We start from the raw sequence: 18,327 nt of genomic DNA, 5'->3' as shown, positions 1-18,327 counted from the left end.
ATGCAGCCATCAGGAGAGATAAAGTCATGAAATTTTCCTATACATGAATGTACATGGAATCCATTATGCTGAGTGAAATTAGTCAGAGGGAAAGAGAAACACAGAATAGTCTCACTCATCTATGGATTTTAAGGAAAATTAAAGACATTAAAATAATTCCCAGAGATGAGGGCTTGAGGACCCGCTCACGATATAAGCTCACCACAAAAAGTGGAGAGTGCAGTTAGAGAAATATCTATGTTGAGAACTATCATAATAATGTCAGTGAGTGAGGGATGTAGAAAGCCTGTCTAGAATACAGGCGGGGGGTGAGGAGGGAAGAAATTGGGCCATTGGTGATGGGAAGGTTGCATGGGTGAAGGGGGGTGTTCTTGTTATGACTGAAACCCAACTACAATTATGTTTGTAATCATGGTGTATAAATAAATAAATAAATTATTATTAAAAATGGTGGAAAAAATAAAAGGAGCAGAAGGAACAGGGGAAGCAGTTGGAGAGGAGGAGAGGTAGGGAAAAAGAAAAAACAAATGATTAAACAATGGAAAAATTACTCAAAGAATGTGAACAGATAAAAATAGAAGTATTTGATAAACTCAACATAAACAACATAAGAATCATTGAAGTCCCAGAGACCCTGGAAGAAAATCCCCAGGAAGAATCAACAGTCAAGGAAATTATTACAGAGAAACTCCCAGAGCTAAACACCACATGCAACCAATCCTTCATGTCTGAAGAATACCAGCTAAGAGATTCAAAAAAATCACCCCAAGACACATCCTAGTCACAATGTCGAATCCCACAGATAGGGATAGAATACTGAAAGCAGCAAGATCAAGGGAAATTACATTCAAGGGAGAATGCTTAAGGTTTAGAGCTGACCTCTCACAAAAAATTCTCAAGGCCAAAAGGCAGTGGTGGGATATAGTGACAAACTCAATCAATGAATGCTTTGCCTAGAATACTGCACCCAGCCAGACTTACATTCAGGTTTGAAGGAAGTATACACAGCTTCATGGATAAACAACAGCTCAGAAACTTTACAAACTCAAAATTATCCTTAAAATAAAAACTGAAAAGTCTACTTTAAGACAAGCCAAGCCAAAAGAAACACCAAACTTCTACACAAAGATGACACTACACCCATGACAATTATCTTTTTTCAGGGCTTATATTCAATCATTGATCCATTTGAGGTAATCTTAGCATAGTATGAGGTAAGGGTTATGAATATATCTATGTTTTTAGGACTCAGTTTTAAAGATTTAGTAGCCACATCTTAAATTTTTTTTTAAAGATGGCAATCGAATGCAATATTAATGCCTATTAAAACCTAATACTTGAGGGGGGAAGACATGCTTGAATGTCTCAGCACAATGTCTTCCAATTAATGATTCCTTAACAACACCAGGTTTTATCTCTGATACTTAGTTTATCCCAGTGGCTCTGCACTCAGACTGATTGGGCCTCCCACCCTCTTTTTAGGGAAAAAAATCCTCAATGACTACTTGAGAATCTACCTTCTTTAAGCAAACAAACAGAAAATACCTTCCCCCAAATGCACCTGAGGTTACTTAGCTCTTCCTGGATCAATCCAGCCAGCACCCCTGGGGTAGAGGTTTTTACTTTAGAAAACACTGGTCTATACTTGTTAGATAGGCAAGGCTAGGTGCCCAGAATCACCTTAGCAAAATTTCCCCAGAGGTGAGGAGCCTAACAACAAGGAATTTCATCAATGCAAGGAAGATCATGTCCTACTTGTAGAAATGTCTCCTTCACTTGAAGAAGTTTTTCACTGTTAGCATCATATTAAATTCTCTTTAAGTTATATACAGAAGATTTTAGTTCTATACCTCTGTCTCATAAAAATTGGTAGACTTTGAAGAATACAAATTTATTCTTGCTTGAGTTTTTGTAAATTTTGGAGGGATCTATCTGAGTTAATAACAGATCCCTTTTTCTTTAGACCTTTCCTAAGCTATTATTTATTAATTTTCTTTTTGTTTTTAAAGATTCAACTAAAGAAGAAAAGGTCATCTCATGGTTTGCCAAATGAAGCATAACTTCAACTTTGCCAGACCGCAATCTATCAAGAGTAAGTCACAAAAATATTCCATTTGGGCCCTTGGCAGTCCCCTAAGAAAGGTAATGGCAGATGGTGACCAAAAGCATGTTAAAAATTGAATATTGACCAAACAAAATATGTAATAGTTTATATATTGATCTCTATAATGTGAAGATGAATTTTCAGACCAATCTAAAGAATATCAGAACTGAAAATAGAATGAAGGCCCAAACTTATTATAAGCAAAATACCAAAAACTACTAAAAAAGACTTGAAGTTTGAAAGTTGACATTTGCTATTTAAACTTGGCCAAAATATCTCAAATAAACTTTAGATTTCCCATAATATAAACCTCATCAACTTAATTGAGAAAGCAAACAAGACAAAACCTTTTTTTCTACTCCCTCTACTCCTGATATATATAATATTATATTAGGTGTATATCTAGATATATATCTAGATAATATATACATATATATGCTCTAAATTCTGAGAGATATATATTCTTGTATTTTCCTTAAAAGTAATACATGAAGGGCTGGAGAGATAGCACAGCAGCGTTTGCCTTGCAAACAGCCAATCCAGGACCAGAGGTGGTTGGTTCAAATCCCAGTGTCCCATATGGTCCCCTGTGCCTGCCAGGAGCTATTTCTGAGCAGACAGCCAGGAGTAACCCCTGAGCACCGCCGGGTGCGACCCAAAAACAAAACAAAACAAAAAAGTAATACATGTAATGTTTTTTTTATTTTTTCTGGACCTCATTGCTTTTTATTTATTTATTTATTTTATTTAAACACCTTGATTACTTACATACATGATTGTGTTTGGGTTTCAGTCATGTAAAGAACACCACCCATCACCAGTGCAACATTCCCATCACCAATGTCCCAAGTCTCCCTCCTCCCCATCCGACCCCACCTGTACTCTAAACAGGCTCTCCATTTCCCTCATACATTCTCATTTTTAGGACAATTCAAAATGTAGTTATTTCTCTTACTAAACTCATCACTCTTTGTGGTGAGCTTCCTGAGGTGAGCTGGAACTTCCAGCTCTTTTCTCTTTTGTGTCTGAAAATTATTATTGCAAGAATGTCTTTCATTTTTCTTAAAACCCATAGATGAGTGAGACCATTCTGCATTTTTCTCTCTCTCTCTGACTTATTTCACTCAGCATAATATATTCCGTGTACATCCATGTATAGGAAAATTTCATGACTTCATCTCTCCTGACAGCTGCATAATATTCCATTGTGTATATGTACCACAGTTTCTTTAGCCATGCATCTGTTGAAGGTCATCTTGGTTGTTTCCAGAGTCTTGCTATGGTAAATAGTGCTGCAATGAATATAGGTGCAAGGAAGAGGTTTTTGTATTGTATTTTTGTGTTCCTAGGGTATATTGCTAGAAGAGGTATAGCAGGATTGTATGGGAGCTCGATTTCCAGTTTTTTGGAGGAATCTCCATATCGCTTTCCATAAAGTTTGAACTAGACGGCATTCCCACCAGCAGTGGATAAGAGTTCCTTTCTCTCCACATCCCCGTCAACACTGTTTGTTCTCATTCTTTGTGATGTGTGCCATTCTCTGTGGTGTGAGGTGGTATCTCATCGTTGTTTTGATTTGCATCTCCCTGATGATTAGTGAAGTGGAGCATTTTTTCATGTGTCTTTTGGCCATGTGTATTTCTTCTTTGTCAAAGTGTCTGTTCATTTCTTCTCCCCATTTTTTGATGGGATTAGATGTTTTTTTTTCTTGTAAAGTTCTGTCAGTGCCTTGTATATTTTGGAGATTAGCCCCTTATCTGATGGGTATTGGGTGAATAGTTTCTCCCACTCAGTGGGTGGCTCTTGTATCCTGGGCACTATTTCCTTTGAGGTGCAGAAGCTTCTCAGCTTAATATATTCCCATCTGTTAATCTCTGCTTTCACTTGCTTGGAGAGTGCAGTTTCCTCCTTGAATATGCCTGTAGTCTCAATGTCCTGGAGTGTTTTGCCTATGTGTTGCTCTATATATCTTATGGTTTTGGGTCTGATATCGAGGTCTTTAATCCATTTGGATTTTACCTTCGTACATGATGTTAGCTGGGGGTCTAAGTTCAATTTTTTGCAAGTGGCTAGCCAGTTGTGCCAACACCACGTGTTGAAGAGGCTTTCTCTGCTCCATTTAGGATTTCCTGCTCCTTTATCAAAAATTAGGTGATTGTATGTCTGGGGAACATTTTCTGAGTATTCAAGCCTATTCCACTGATCTGAGGGCCTGTCCTTATTCCAATACCATGCTGTTTCGATAACTATTGCTTTGTAGTACAGTTTAAAGTTGGGGAAAGTAATTCCTCCCATATTCTTTTTCCCAATGATTGCTTTAGCTATTCTAGGGTGTTTATTGTCCCAAATGAATTTCAAAAGGGCCTGATCCACTTCTTTGAAGAATGTCATGGGTATTTTTAGAGGGATCACATTAAATCTGTACAATGCCTTGGGGAGTATTGCTATTTTGATGATGTTAATCCTGCCAATCCATGAGCAGGGTATGTGTTTCCATTTCCGCGTGTCCTCTCTTATTTCTTGGAGCAGAGTTTTATAGTTTTCTTTGTATAGGTCCTTCACATTTTTAGTCAAGTTGATTCCAAGATATTGGAGTTTGTGTGGCACTATTGTGAATGGGGTTGTTTTCTTAATTCCATTTCTTCCTTATTATTATTGGTGTATAGAAAGGCTATTGATATTTGTGTGTTAATTTGGTAGACTGCCACCTTGCTATATGAGTCTATTGTTTCTAGAAGCTTTTTGGTAGAGTCTTTAGGGTTTTCTAAGTAGAGTATCATGTCATCTGCAAACAGTGAGAGCTTGACTTCTTCCTTTCCTATCTGGATTCCCTTGATATCTTTATACTCAGGAAGGTTGTAAGGGACAAAGATGGACATTTTATATTAATCAAGGGGTATGTAGAGCAGAAAGAAATCACTCTCCTAAACATATATGCACCGAATGAGGGGCCAGCAAAATATTTAATACAACTGTTGACAAATCTGAAAAATAATATCAATAACAACAAAATAATTGTGGGGGACCTCAACACGGCTTTGTCAACAATGGATAGGTCAACCAGACTGAAACCCAACAAGAATATACTAGACCTGAGAAGAGAAATGGAAGAAAGAGGCCTAGTGGATATATATAGGACACTCCATCCCCAGAAACCTGGATACACATTCTTCTCCAATGTACATGGGACATTCTCCAGGATAGACTACATGCTGGCACATAAAACATACCTCCATAATATCAAGAGGATAGAAATTTTGCAGACTACCTTTGCTGACCACAAGGCTCTGAAATTATTTGTGAATTCCAAGGGGACTCAGAAGAAAAACTTTAACACCTGGAAGTTAAACAGCCTCATACTCAATAACCAGTGGTTCCGAGATGAGATCAAGGAGGGAATCAAAAGGTTCCTGGAAACAAATGACAATAAAGACACAAACTATCAGAACTTATGGGACACAGCAAAAGCAGTACTGAGAGGAAAATTTATAGCTTTGCAAGTACACATCAGGAAGGAAGAAGGAGCTTACCTGAGTAGCTTAATGACACAGCTAATAGAACTAGAAATTGCTCAACAAAAGGACCCAAAAATAGAAAGACAGAAGGAAATAACAAAGCTGAGAGCAGAAGTCAACGAAGTGGAAACCCAAAAAACAATCCAAAAGATCAACAAAAGCAGAATTTGATTCTTTGAAAAAATAAACAAGATTGATAGACCACTGGCAAACCTAACAAAGAAAGAGAAAGAGAGAAACTTGATAACTCGTATTAGGAATGAAAAAGGAGAGATCACTACTGATATGACAGAGATTCAAAGGGTAATCAGAAACTACTTTGAGAAACTCTACGCCACTAAAAATGAGAACCTGGAAGAAATGGATAAATTCTTGGACTCTTATAATCTTCCATGGTTCAAGGAAGAGGATGTAGCATATCTAAACACCCCCATCACCATTGATGAAATTAAAACAGTAATCAAATGTCTGCCAAAAAACAAAAGCCCAGGCCCAGATGGATTCACTAATGAATTTTTTCAAACTTTCCAAGAGGAACTACTACCAATCCTGGCAAGACTCTTTCATGAAATTGAACAAACGGAAACACTTCCAAATAGCCAGCATCACCTTGATACCTAAACCAGAGATGCTACAAAAAAAAAAAAATTACAGACCAATATCGCTGATGAATGCAGATACAAAGATCCTCAACAAAATCCTGGCAAATAGGATTCAATGCCTCATTAAGATCATCCACTACGATCAAGTAGGTTTCATCCCAGGAATGCAAGGATGGTTTAACATCCGTAAATCTATCAACATAATACACAACATCAATAACAAGAAAAATAGGAGTTTAGCAGGAGGAGGTTTGGCAGGCCCACGCCATGCCGGAGGCCTGCTTGGCCAGGCCTAGGGGGGGTGCGGGATTTGGGTAACCCCAGCACCCCTCTGCCGCCTTGCTCCAGATCTCCAGGGCTTCCCCGGGCCACACCCCTGGGCAAGCCGGTGAGTTGGGTCCCTTGGTGGAGCTTGAAGGTACCCTAGGCCTTCCCCCACTATCCATGCGGCTCCTTAGGGAGGGTCTGGGTGGGGCTCTGAACTTCTGTTCTCCCAGCTTCTTGAAGGATCTCTCCTTCCTGGGAGCCGGGAGTCTAGCAGGAGGAGGTTTGGCTGGCACTGGTAATCTCTGTCCAGTCTACATTTTCAAAATTTCTTTTTTTTTTTTTTGGTTTTTGGGCCACACCCGGTAACGCTCAGGGGTTACTCCTGGCTATGCGCTCAGAAGTTGCTCCTGGCTTGGGGGACCATATGGGACGCCGGGGGATCGAACCGCGGTCCGTCCAAGGCTACCGCAAGCAAGGCAGGCGCACCTTACCTTTAGCGCCACCGCCCGGCCCCCATTTTCAAAATTTCTACACAAGAAACATTAATAGTACTCTCACAAGAAACACTAAGAGTACTCACTATCATTGAATTATGTGTTTATGTATGCAGAATGTCCATTTTGTACTCTGCCCTTTTGCATACCCCTTCATAAGTTCATATTTCTCTTTAACTTCTTTAACTCCTATCATCATTACTCCTTTTTTACCCTTTCTAACTTAAGTACTGTTGAGTCCTAAGTCACAGACCAAAGTGGTGCCCTAGAGTTAACACCCACCCAACTATTTTAAAAGGCATAAAAAGGACACATATCTTTTCAACATTTTATGGGTGTTTTCTTTGACGGCTATAACTTTTGCTAAATACTTTCTTATACAGTGATGATCCCCCCCCCATGTTTTTTATCTTCTCTTTGTGAACTGCTCAATATGGAATTTGGTGTGAAAGAATCCCTCAGTTTAATACTTATGTTTGAACCAAGTCATGGGTCTTGTTGGAAATGTTCTTATGCCCCCATATATCTGATAGCACCACGTGGCTTTATATCTTGTTTGCGTAGGCACACTGACATGGGAAAATACTATACATACCAATAAGTTCTTATCTAATAGAAATGGGAACACACAAATCTTGTAGTGCAATGAGACCTTACACCCTGAACATTGACATAAAGACCTGGCACAGGCCTCAGAAGAATGGGCATTCTCCATTTACCCCTTGATCTACAGAAGACATTTACAAAACATCCAAGGTTGTATATAACATCACCCGGAGGCGTTCCTGTACCAGGGACGACCCTACAGCTGCTCTGACATCGATCTACTGAAAAGAGACATTCCTTAACACTGAGAAGACAACAAGAACAATGACCTGTTTATTGGACAGGGCTTGCTGTATTGCCCCTTTATGGTGAGGTTTGTCTATAACATCACCTGGAAGCAATCCTCTACCACGGAAGACCCTACCACTGCTCAGACATCGTCCTGCTCAAAAGAGACTTCCCTTAACACTGAGAAGACTTAACAACAACAACCTGCTTACAGGACAGGGCTTCCTGCATTCCCCTTTCATGGTGAGGTGAAACGAGAAGGCACTCCACATCATGACTTCAATGTAGGACATGCAGATTCCAGAATCTTTAATACAGAAACATGAGACCAACAACAGAGACTGTGTGATAAGTGTGTTGGCGCTACGGACAATGTCTTGGAGCGAACGATAACTTTCTTGAGGCCTAGAGCTGGTCTTATGCCAGGAAACTTCAGGGGTAGGATCTCTTTGTATTTAGGCCAAGGCTATTCCTTTCCATGCCTCTCATATTTTGGTGGGCCTATGCAAACAAAAATTGCCACTCTAACACCGTTTTTACTGTGCTCCTTTGATTCTAATCCTTAAAACACACCCACTTAAAATTTGAGGTTAACTTAAGCTAATATGCATGTACATGGAAATGTAAAAAATACTATGCCTCTAATGTTTAAGGAGTTACATAAGTTTGATGGCTTTAGATTGCCTTGTGTGCTGTTAAGAAATATTATAATGTGCTACAATCTGGGGACTTGAGGGAAAAAGTAATTGCACATGGATTCTGTTTTATTTATCTTAACTTTCTTTGGTGAAAATTCAAAGTTAAGATATCAGCAAGGGGACTTCTTCTGATAATTATGTTATGGGTGATTGTCCTTCCACTGTAACTTTACCTTATCCTCTTTCTTTGCATCTTTTGTTCTCATAATTCATAATAAAAATTATAAAAAAAAAGATAAAATGCCAGTAGTAGAGATTGGAGACACCCCCTGCCTATTTGTAACTTAATTATTTTTAACATATTTTTAAATAAACCATATTTTATTTGCTAATTTATTTATTGTTCTTTTCATCAATAAAAACTTTTTAAAATTAAAAAAAAGAAAAATAAAAACCACGTGATCATATCAATAGATGCAGAGAAAGCATTTGATAAGTTCCAACACCCATTCTTGATCAAAACTCTCAGCAAGATGGGAATGGAAGGAACCTTTCTCAATATAGTTAACGCCATCTACCACAAGCCAGTGGCAAATATTATTCTCAATGGAGAAAAACTAAAAGCCTTCCCTCTAAATTCTGGCACAAGACAAGGCTGTCCTCTCTCACCACTCCTATTCAACATAGCACTGGAAGAACTTGCAATAGCGATTAGGCAAGAAAAAAAAATGTAATTTTATAGAGAATCTATTTTGCTTGTATTAGTACTGGCAAAACTTTTTTTGTTCATGAATTACTTGGTCATGGTGTATGACTTTTTGATAAATTGTTGGATTCTATTTGCTAGTATTTTGCTGAGAATTTTCGCATCTGTGTTTATCAAGGATATCAGCCTGTAATTATCTTTTTCTTTTTTTGTGGTGCCTGTATCTGCTTTTGATAATAGGGTGACGTTTGCTTCATAGAAATTGTTTGGTAATGTTTCTGTTTCTTTAGTTGCCTAGAAGAACCTGAAAAGGATTGGCAATAGGTCCTCTTTAAGAAATTTACTAGTGGGGCCGGAGAGATAGCACAGTGGCGTTTGCCTTGCAAGCAGCTTATCCAGGACCAAAGGTGGTTGGTTCGAATCCCGGTGTCCCATATGGTCCCCTGTGCCTGCCAGGAGCTATTTCTGAGCAGACAGCCAGGAATAACCCCTGATCACCGCCGGGTGTGGCCCAAAAGCAAAAAAAAAAAAAAATTTACTAGTGAATCTATCTGGGCATGGCCTTTTGTTTTTGGGAAACCTTTGAATTTTCATTTCAGTTTCTTGATAGGCATAGGTCTGTTCAGATATTCCTTATAATTTTGGTTCAACCTTGGGATGTTAGAGGAGCCCAAGATTCTATCCGTTTCTCTAAGATTTTCTTGTATTGTGGCATAAAGATTCTTTTTCAAAATAATCTCTGATTATCTTGTGAATTTCTGTTGTGTCTATTGTGACATCCCCTTTCATTTCTGATTCAGTTTATTAGGGTTCTCTCTTATATTGTGAATCTTGCTAGTGGTTTATCAATATTGTGGGGGTTTTTGTTTTGTTTTGTTTTTTCAAAGAACCAACTCTTGGGGCCGGAGAGATAGCATGGAGATAGTGCATTTACCTTGCATGCGGGAGGATGGTGGTTTGAATCTCGGCATCCCATATGGTTCCTGACCCTTCCAGAAGCGATTTCTGAGCATAGAGCCAGGAGAAATCCTGAGCGCTGCCGGGTATGACCCAAAACAAAACAAACAAACAAAAAAGAACCAACTCTTGCTTTTTTTTTTTTTTTTCTTTTTTGTGGTTTTTGGGTCACACCCGGCAGTGCTGAGGGGTTATTCCTGGCTCCAGGCTCAGAAATTGCTCCTGGCAGGCACGGGGGACCATATGGAACGCCGGGATTCGAACCGATGACCTCCTGCATGAAAGGCAAACGCCTTACCTCCATGCTATCTCTCCGGCCCCCCAACTCTTGCTTTTATTGATCTTTTGAATTGTGTTTTTGGGTTTCACATTTTCATTAATTTCTGCTTTAAGTTTTATTATTTCCTTTATCCTGCCTGTGTTATACTCATTTTCTTGGTCACTTTTCAAGTTTTTTTTTTTTTTTTTTTTTTAGTTTTTGGGCCACACCCATTTGACGCTCAGGGGTTACTCCTGGCTACGCGCTCAGAAATCACCCCTGGCTTGGGGGACCATATGGGACACCGGGGGATCGAACCGCGGTCCATCCGCTTGCAAGGCAGACACCTAACCTGTAGCGCCACCTTCCCGGTCCCACTTTTCAAGTTTTTAATCTGTACAGTTACTCATGTAAATGCTTTCTTCCTGATGAATGCTTAGAAAGCTATAAATTTTACTCTTAATACTGTTTTTTTTCTGTGTCTCACAAATTCTGATAGTTTACGTTTTCATTTTCATTTGTTTCCAAGGATCTTTTGATGTCCTCTCTGACCCAGTGGTTGGTTAGTAGTGAGCAGTTTAATTTCCATGTATTAAATTTATTTCTTCATTTTTGTTTGTAGTTCACTTCTATTTTTAGTGCATCATGCTCTGAGAAGATAGTTGATACAACTTTTATACTCTTGATACATTGGAGGTATGTTTTATGAATTAGCATGCAATCTCTCTTGAGAATGTACATTGGAGAAAAATACATATTCAGCTTTTTGGGAATGAAAAGCAGGCTTGGGGGACCACATGGGATGCCGGGAATCAAACCACTGTCCATCCTGGATCAGCTGCTTGCAAGGCAAACATCCTATTGCTGTGTTATCTCTTTGGCCCCTGTTGAATTAAATTTTATCATCCATTTTGCCACTGTGTCTCTTAATTGTTCACCTTAATTTCTCTGTTATTTCTCTGTCCCTTCCAAGTAGGATTTTTTTAAGTCTTGCTAAAAATTAATTCAAAACAACATTAATTTATCCAAGAAAGCCAAATTTCTTGCCTGACATCTATAACAATGGTGTTTTAAATAAACTCGCATGTATTTTATGAAATAACAGGATTCATCTAAGGAATCAGTTTTGTTTAGAAACCTTCTATTCAGTAGATGTGTAACACTTTCTTTTGCATCCTCATATGTTTTTGAGTGCTAACATAGCAATTCCAGTAACTAGCCCTGGTTCTCTCTACAGTCACTGAAATGAAAAATAAAAAGATTTATTTAACTGCCTTCTGAAACTCAACACTCACAGTTTCTAGTCCTGGGGAAGATTTTAGATGCCCAGAATAGCCATTGAGTTATTTAAGATAATGGAAAGTCATCGAGTGCCTACTTTTGAGTCAAGCACCAGCATATGGTTTGATGCTGCTGCACAGTATACACTGTCCAGGAACTTTTCTGTCAATGTCTAAATAATAAAAGATAAAATTTTATTTATAAAATAAAGTAAAATAATTTTCAAATGAAGGTGATTTCTTTTTCATTACTATAAATGACTTAAAACTTTCTATTTTTTTAGAAGTGTTTATTATTTTATTTTGTTCATTCTCCCCAGATTTGAAGCCAAATGACTGGTTCTAAAAACAAGGGCATGCACCACTTGAATTCTATTTGCTTCTTACTGAACAGTTAAAGGTCATGTCAAGTATAATAAACATGAATGAAAATACCAACTTGGAAGTTCTAAGTGTATTTGAAAAAGTGACTTCACTGAGGTAAGTATTGTCCCACTTTCTGTCTCTAGTTTTTTATTTAAACATTTACTTTTTAAAAATGAAAATTATGTGTGGCATGCATAAAATGTGCAAGTGCTACATCATCCCCTGTATAAACAGACCCTGAAACTTAGGAAGGAATCAAGTTTGAAAAGACCCTAACTTCCTGAGGGAGGATTTTTCCCAAAAGCTTCCTCTACTCACAGAGAGGGATATGACAAGTAGCACCTTTAAGAAATCACGCTTGGAAAATAAACTATATTTATAGGAATTAGGGCCCTGAAAAACCTTGGTTGCCTGTCTATGAGGCAGTAAGGAAAAAAGGAAATGTAGCATAAAAATTACTTGAAACATAACTTTAGCTGACATTTTAAAGATTACTCAGATTTAACATTTGATGGATTCTACTAATTGTTACACTCAATTTTCTCAGAACCTTTCTTAAAGATTACTCAGATAGGGCTGGAGAGATAGCATGGAGGTAGTGTGTTTGCCTTGCATGCAGAAGGACGGGATTGGGGGGTGGTTCAAATCCCGGCATCCCACATGGTCCCCCGAGCCTGTAAGAAGCAATTTCTGAGTATAGAGCCAGTAGTAATCCCTGAGTGCCGCTGGTGTGACCCAAAAACAAAAAAGAAAAATAAAAAAAAGATTACTCAGATATATGCACACACATTAGGAGCATTTGCGTAGATTCAAATATTCTCTATTTAGTTTTACAGAATAATTACTTTCAAATCTAGTTTTGCTGTTAGCCTACATATAGTTATATCAAGGGTTAACATTTCAGGCCCGAGTTCAGAATGCATAAACTGGAATAAGACCAAAGCAATATTAGTCACTGAGAGAGAAACTGACCTTGCTAGCTGAGGAACCTCAGATAACAAGAACTGTTCAAAAGTGAAATTGCCTTGCATCAGCATATGCCTTGAACAATTTGCTCCTGTGCCTTTTTAGTAAATTAGTTTTGTCTGAAACTTTTTGATTTATCAAAAAATTGAGTATAAATATTCCACCTTTGCTTTTAAATAAATGGAACAAAGCTTGAACCCAACTTGAGACTTTGGCCTCTGTATCCCACAACTTACTCTGTGCACCCACCTTTCAAGGGACCCTGGAAGATTCCTTAGTGTCAAAACTAATCAGTCTTCTGTAGTTAGTGATCTTGGTTTTTGTGCAGGTCAAAGGATGGCTTGTCTTCTGATTTCTTCTTACTGTTAGCTGATGAGATAGGCAACCTGCTCTTGGATCAAATTGTTGCTGTTTCCTCATTGACAGGTTGTTGTATCAACCTGTTACAAATTGGTGCCAGAGAAGTATTAGGGATTCCTCAGGGTGTGTTTGGTTTCTTCTGTTGTTGCAGGGAACTGTGTTGGAATTTACTTTGGGGTTGAGGATTGGAGGGTTGCTGTCTGATCATATGATGTCGGGTCCTCATGACACATGTTCGGGGGGGGGGTGCCCCTGTATTATAAAATGCAAGGGTTCTTATCCATAGTAGATAAGAATTTGTTTTTATATGTAAGATTTCCCTTTTATTTCAGTTTGCCTATATAAAGGGAATGGGGCCATATTACATTGTTCATGCAATTGGGTGTAAGAATTACAGGCTATATAGTAGTCTCTGTGCCCTTTCTTAGGCCTGAGATTTTATCCCAAGCAGGACTCTTCTAAAATTTTATACCGAGCAGAACCAAAACAAATGGAATTAATAAGTTTATATATATAATGAAAAAAGGATAAAATTAATAATTAAAAATTATGGAGGATGCTACCTATTCCTTTAAAAATAAACACAATAAGAAGTATATCAATTAAGGAATTAAACTTAAAAGAAAAATATAGATATCCATATTGTCTTTAGAGATTCTTGCAAAGGGAGTTCCAGGGCACATTTTCATCCCACAACATAGTCTTGCTAAGCTTTAGAAGTGGTTTGCAGCAATAAGGTTCAGGTAGTGCCCCTAGACTGGGGGCCCTTCTGGAGCTGAATCCTTTAGCATGCATCAGTCCACAATAGGGGAATGTGTGAGAAGAAGGGCCAAATAAAATGAATCAGCAGGAAAATGATTGTAACTTCTTGCTGGAGCACGAGATTTGGGAACAAGAGTTGTCCTTTCATTTGGATCTTAGTGGTGACTTAGTGGGGCAGGAGGTTGGACTAGGCACCTAGTGAGTTAAGAGCTCAGGGTAAAGAGGGTTAAATGGGGAGGGATAACAAATAACTATTGGGAGGTGAGAGGATAGAAGGAGATATGAAGTGGGGGAGGGGTAGTATATAAGAGAGGCTCTATACACTATGGACATGAATTGTTTACAATATAGGTTTGGCTGACAAAGAGGAGTCTTGTATACAAAATCATGCCCACATTTAGACAGACATTAGAGCTCTCTTCATAAGTTGTTAATGGCGGTCTGCTCACATGAAATGAGTCTGAGCATTTAAGAAATAATTGAATTAAGAAAAAATAAGTAAATAGATAAATTATAGAAGAGAAAGAAAGAAAGGGGTAAGAGATGAAGAAATATAAGGAAAAGTAAAAGAGAAAAAACAGTCAAAAAAGAGAAAAAAACAGGCCAGCATCTCAGGGTTGGAAGGTTTTTCTATTTCTAGGCACTTCATCAATGACAGGGGTGAACTTTGCTAAATGCACTTTTCTGGGTTAGATAGTGTCTGAAGCACTTTAGGATAAGCATAGTTTCATGTCTGTGCTGCTACACAGTGTGGTGTTGAGGTATAAAAGAGGTGTCTTTCCTATGTAGTACCAGCCACTGTGTCTTGTATATCAAGGTTCCTTTCTAAAAAGAAACTGACATTATGGGCTTTATAAAACATAGGTTGAATTGAAGAAGAAAAAGTAAGAAGAAGTGAAGTGAAGATGAAGTAGGAAAAATAGAGAAAAATTAAAAGGAAATAGGATAATAGTAATTTGCAAAAATGCATTAGATGCTTGGGATCTGTAATATAAGTCTGCGGTGTGCAGCTGTCTGTTTCCGTGGTCTTAAAGGTCATATGCTTTTGGGTTTAAGTAGAAGACATAAAGAAAAGGAAATACGAAATGGGAGTATTTTATTAATACAGTATGATAATACACATTATCTTGTATCTAGTATGATTGAGTACCGAGTTGCAAGATTAACTTATTGACCCTATTTTTTCAGGAACCACTGAGAACAAAGAAGTTGAAGGATTATTTTATACCTAATAAAAGTAAGGCATTAAAAATTGTTAGTAATCACTGAAGAGAGTTTTTTTTTTTCCAGTGCCATGCCATTTTGATCAGTATGGCTTTTTAGTAAAGCTTCAGATTAGGTAAATAAAGCAATCTAGTGTTTTGTTTTTCAGTATGTATTTGGCTAACCTGTGTTTCTTGTGGTTACATACAAATTTTATAATTGAGTTTTCTAAGTCTTTAAGGTAAACTGTCTAAATTTGGATAGAGATTTATTGAATCTGTATAGTAATTTAGGTAAGACATTTGGATAGAGATTTATTGAATCTGTATAGGTAATTTAGGTAAGACATTTTATTAATGTTGGTTCTTCCTACCCAGGAGCATGGGATGTTCTTCCCATTCCTTAAGTCCTCTTCAATTTCTGAATTTCTTCTGAATTTTTATAATAAGGTATTTCACTTCTTTTGCTAGATTTATTCCTAGGTAGTTAGATAGATACCTATATAGATACTGAGATAGGTACCTGGGTAATTTTTAGATACTATTTTAAATGGGATTGATTCCTTAATCTCTCACTCCTCTGCTTCATTATTTGTATAGAGGAATGGTACTGTCTTTTGTGTATTGACTATGTAGCCAGGTACTTTGATATATTAGTTTATTGTTTCTAGGAGTTTTGCTGTGGACTCTTTAGGGTTTTTGATGTAGATCTGCAAAAAGAGGTAGTTTAAGTTCCTCTATTCTATTTAGATTCCTTTGATTCCCTTCTCTTGTCTGATTGCTATTGATAGGACTTCTAAAATTATGTTGAGCTGGGGCCGGGCGGTGGCGCTGGAGGTAAGGTGCCTGCCTTACCTGCGCTAGCCTAGGACGGGCCGCGGTTCGATCCCCCGGCGTCCCATATGGTCCCCCAAGCCAGGAGCGACTTCTGAGCGCATAGCCAGGAGTAACCCCTGAGCGTCACCGGGTGTGGCCCAAAAACCAAAAAACAAAACAAAAAAAAAAAAAACAAACTATGTTGAGCTAGATTATGGCAGTGGGGGTTGGGCCTAGTCTCAGATCTCCCTTCCTGCTAACTCACCTGAGGCACAACCCAGCCAGAGCCATTCCTTATCCTGTGTTTTTTTTTTTTTATTTTGTTGAATTTTTCAAAGAATCATCGTTTACATTGATTTTTTTGATTGTTCTTTGAATTTCACTTCATTAATTTTTGCTTTAAGCTTTGTTATTTCCTTTTGCCTACCTATTTTTATTTTATTTTGTTGAACACTTTCTAATTTTATAAATTGGATCATTAAGTAATTCATGTAGGTCCTTTTATTCTTCCTGACATGTGCTCAGAAAACTATAAATATTCCTCTTAATACCACTTTTCCAATGTCCAACACTTTCTGAAAATTTATGATTTTATTCTTATTTGGTTTTTTTTATTTTATTTTTTTCCAATGAAACATGAGCATAGGTTGTTCTTTTCTATGTCTAACACATTCTGACAATTTATGTATTTATTCTTGTTTCCAAAAAATCTTTGATTTCCTCTTTGTACTCATCTCTGTCCCACTGGTTGTTCATTTTCAGAATTTAAGGTTTTTCTTCTGTGTCTCTTTGTAGTTCACTTCTAATTTTAGTGTATTGCAATCTGAGAAGGTAATTTTGATTTATAATCTCTTGATTTTTATGGAGTCATATTTTATAGAATAGCATATGATCTATCCTGCAAAATGACTGATGTTCATAGAGAAGAATATGTATCCAGTTTTTAGGGTATAGAGAGCCCTGTATATTCTACTAGGCCACTTTCTTAAATTTCTGCATTTAAATGTAGTATATTCGTATTAGTATTCATCCTGTTTTACCTATCAAGAGGTGACAGGGCAGTGTTTAGATGTCACACTCGTATGGTATTTCTATTAAAGTCTTCTTTCAGATTTGTCAACAATTGTTTTAAATATTTTATTGGACCCTCATTTGGTGCATCTATGGTAGAAGTATGATTTCTTCCTGTTTTACATATTCCTTGATTATTAATAAATGTCCATCTTTGTCCCTTATAAATGTAAGTCTAAAGTTTGTGCCATCTGATATTAATATGTCCACTCCAGCTGCTTTAAGGGATTTATTTGCTTGGATGATTGTCCTCCAATCTTAGATTCTGAGTATCTTTTTTTCTGACTATTTAGATGTGATTCTTGTATGCATCAGAATGTTGGATTAAGCTTTTTAATCCATCTGGTAACTCTGTGTCTCTTAACTGGTGAATTTAGTCTATTGACATTGAGAGAGATAATTATCATGGGACATAGTGAATAGACCATTTTTGTAAACACTCAGAAACTCCACCATTCCAACATAATAAAGGCAAAAACAATGCAAGAAAGATGCAGCTGGGGATATGAAGAGAAATCCGAGAAATTTTCAAATTCACCAAAAAGCATGAGCCAAAGATCAAGGACATAAATAAAATCTAATGTCTTAGTAATAGAAATCAAGTTACACAGCCCTGCAAAATTAAGAAAACTATACATGAATAATTTAACCAACTCAAATAATAACTCTATCAGAAGATGAGAGAAAACATAAAAATTGAACTATGGAATCTAAAAAACATGTTAGCAAGCCATAGTAGCAGAATTACACATGTGGAAAATCATATGGTTGAGCCTGCAGAAATTTTATTTACAAACAATGACAAACAGTCAATAAAAATGCAAGATGAAGCATTAGAAAAATGTTGTGTACTTAATGAAAAAAACACAAAATAAATAATTTCGGGTTTATAAGAATACCAGAAGGGGTAGAAAATGAGATAGGTGAAGAATAAGTAGTGATGGAGCTAATAAAAGGGAAAGTTCTCACTCTCTAAAAAGAGGCTGATGTACAAATTCAAGAGGCAAAAAGACTTAAATAAAATAGACCCTAACAGAACAACTGTTGTATTAAATAATTAACGATGGGGCTGGATGGAGGTGGATGCCATCCCAGGCCACGTGGTTCCGCAACCCCCACCCAGCCGGT

Source organism: Suncus etruscus, chromosome 16 (genome assembly GCF_024139225.1).
Source record: "Suncus etruscus isolate mSunEtr1 chromosome 16, mSunEtr1.pri.cur, whole genome shotgun sequence".
In the NCBI taxonomy this organism is placed as follows: Eukaryota; Metazoa; Chordata; class Mammalia; order Eulipotyphla; family Soricidae; genus Suncus; species Suncus etruscus.
Note: the sequence above shows the minus strand (reverse complement) of the source record.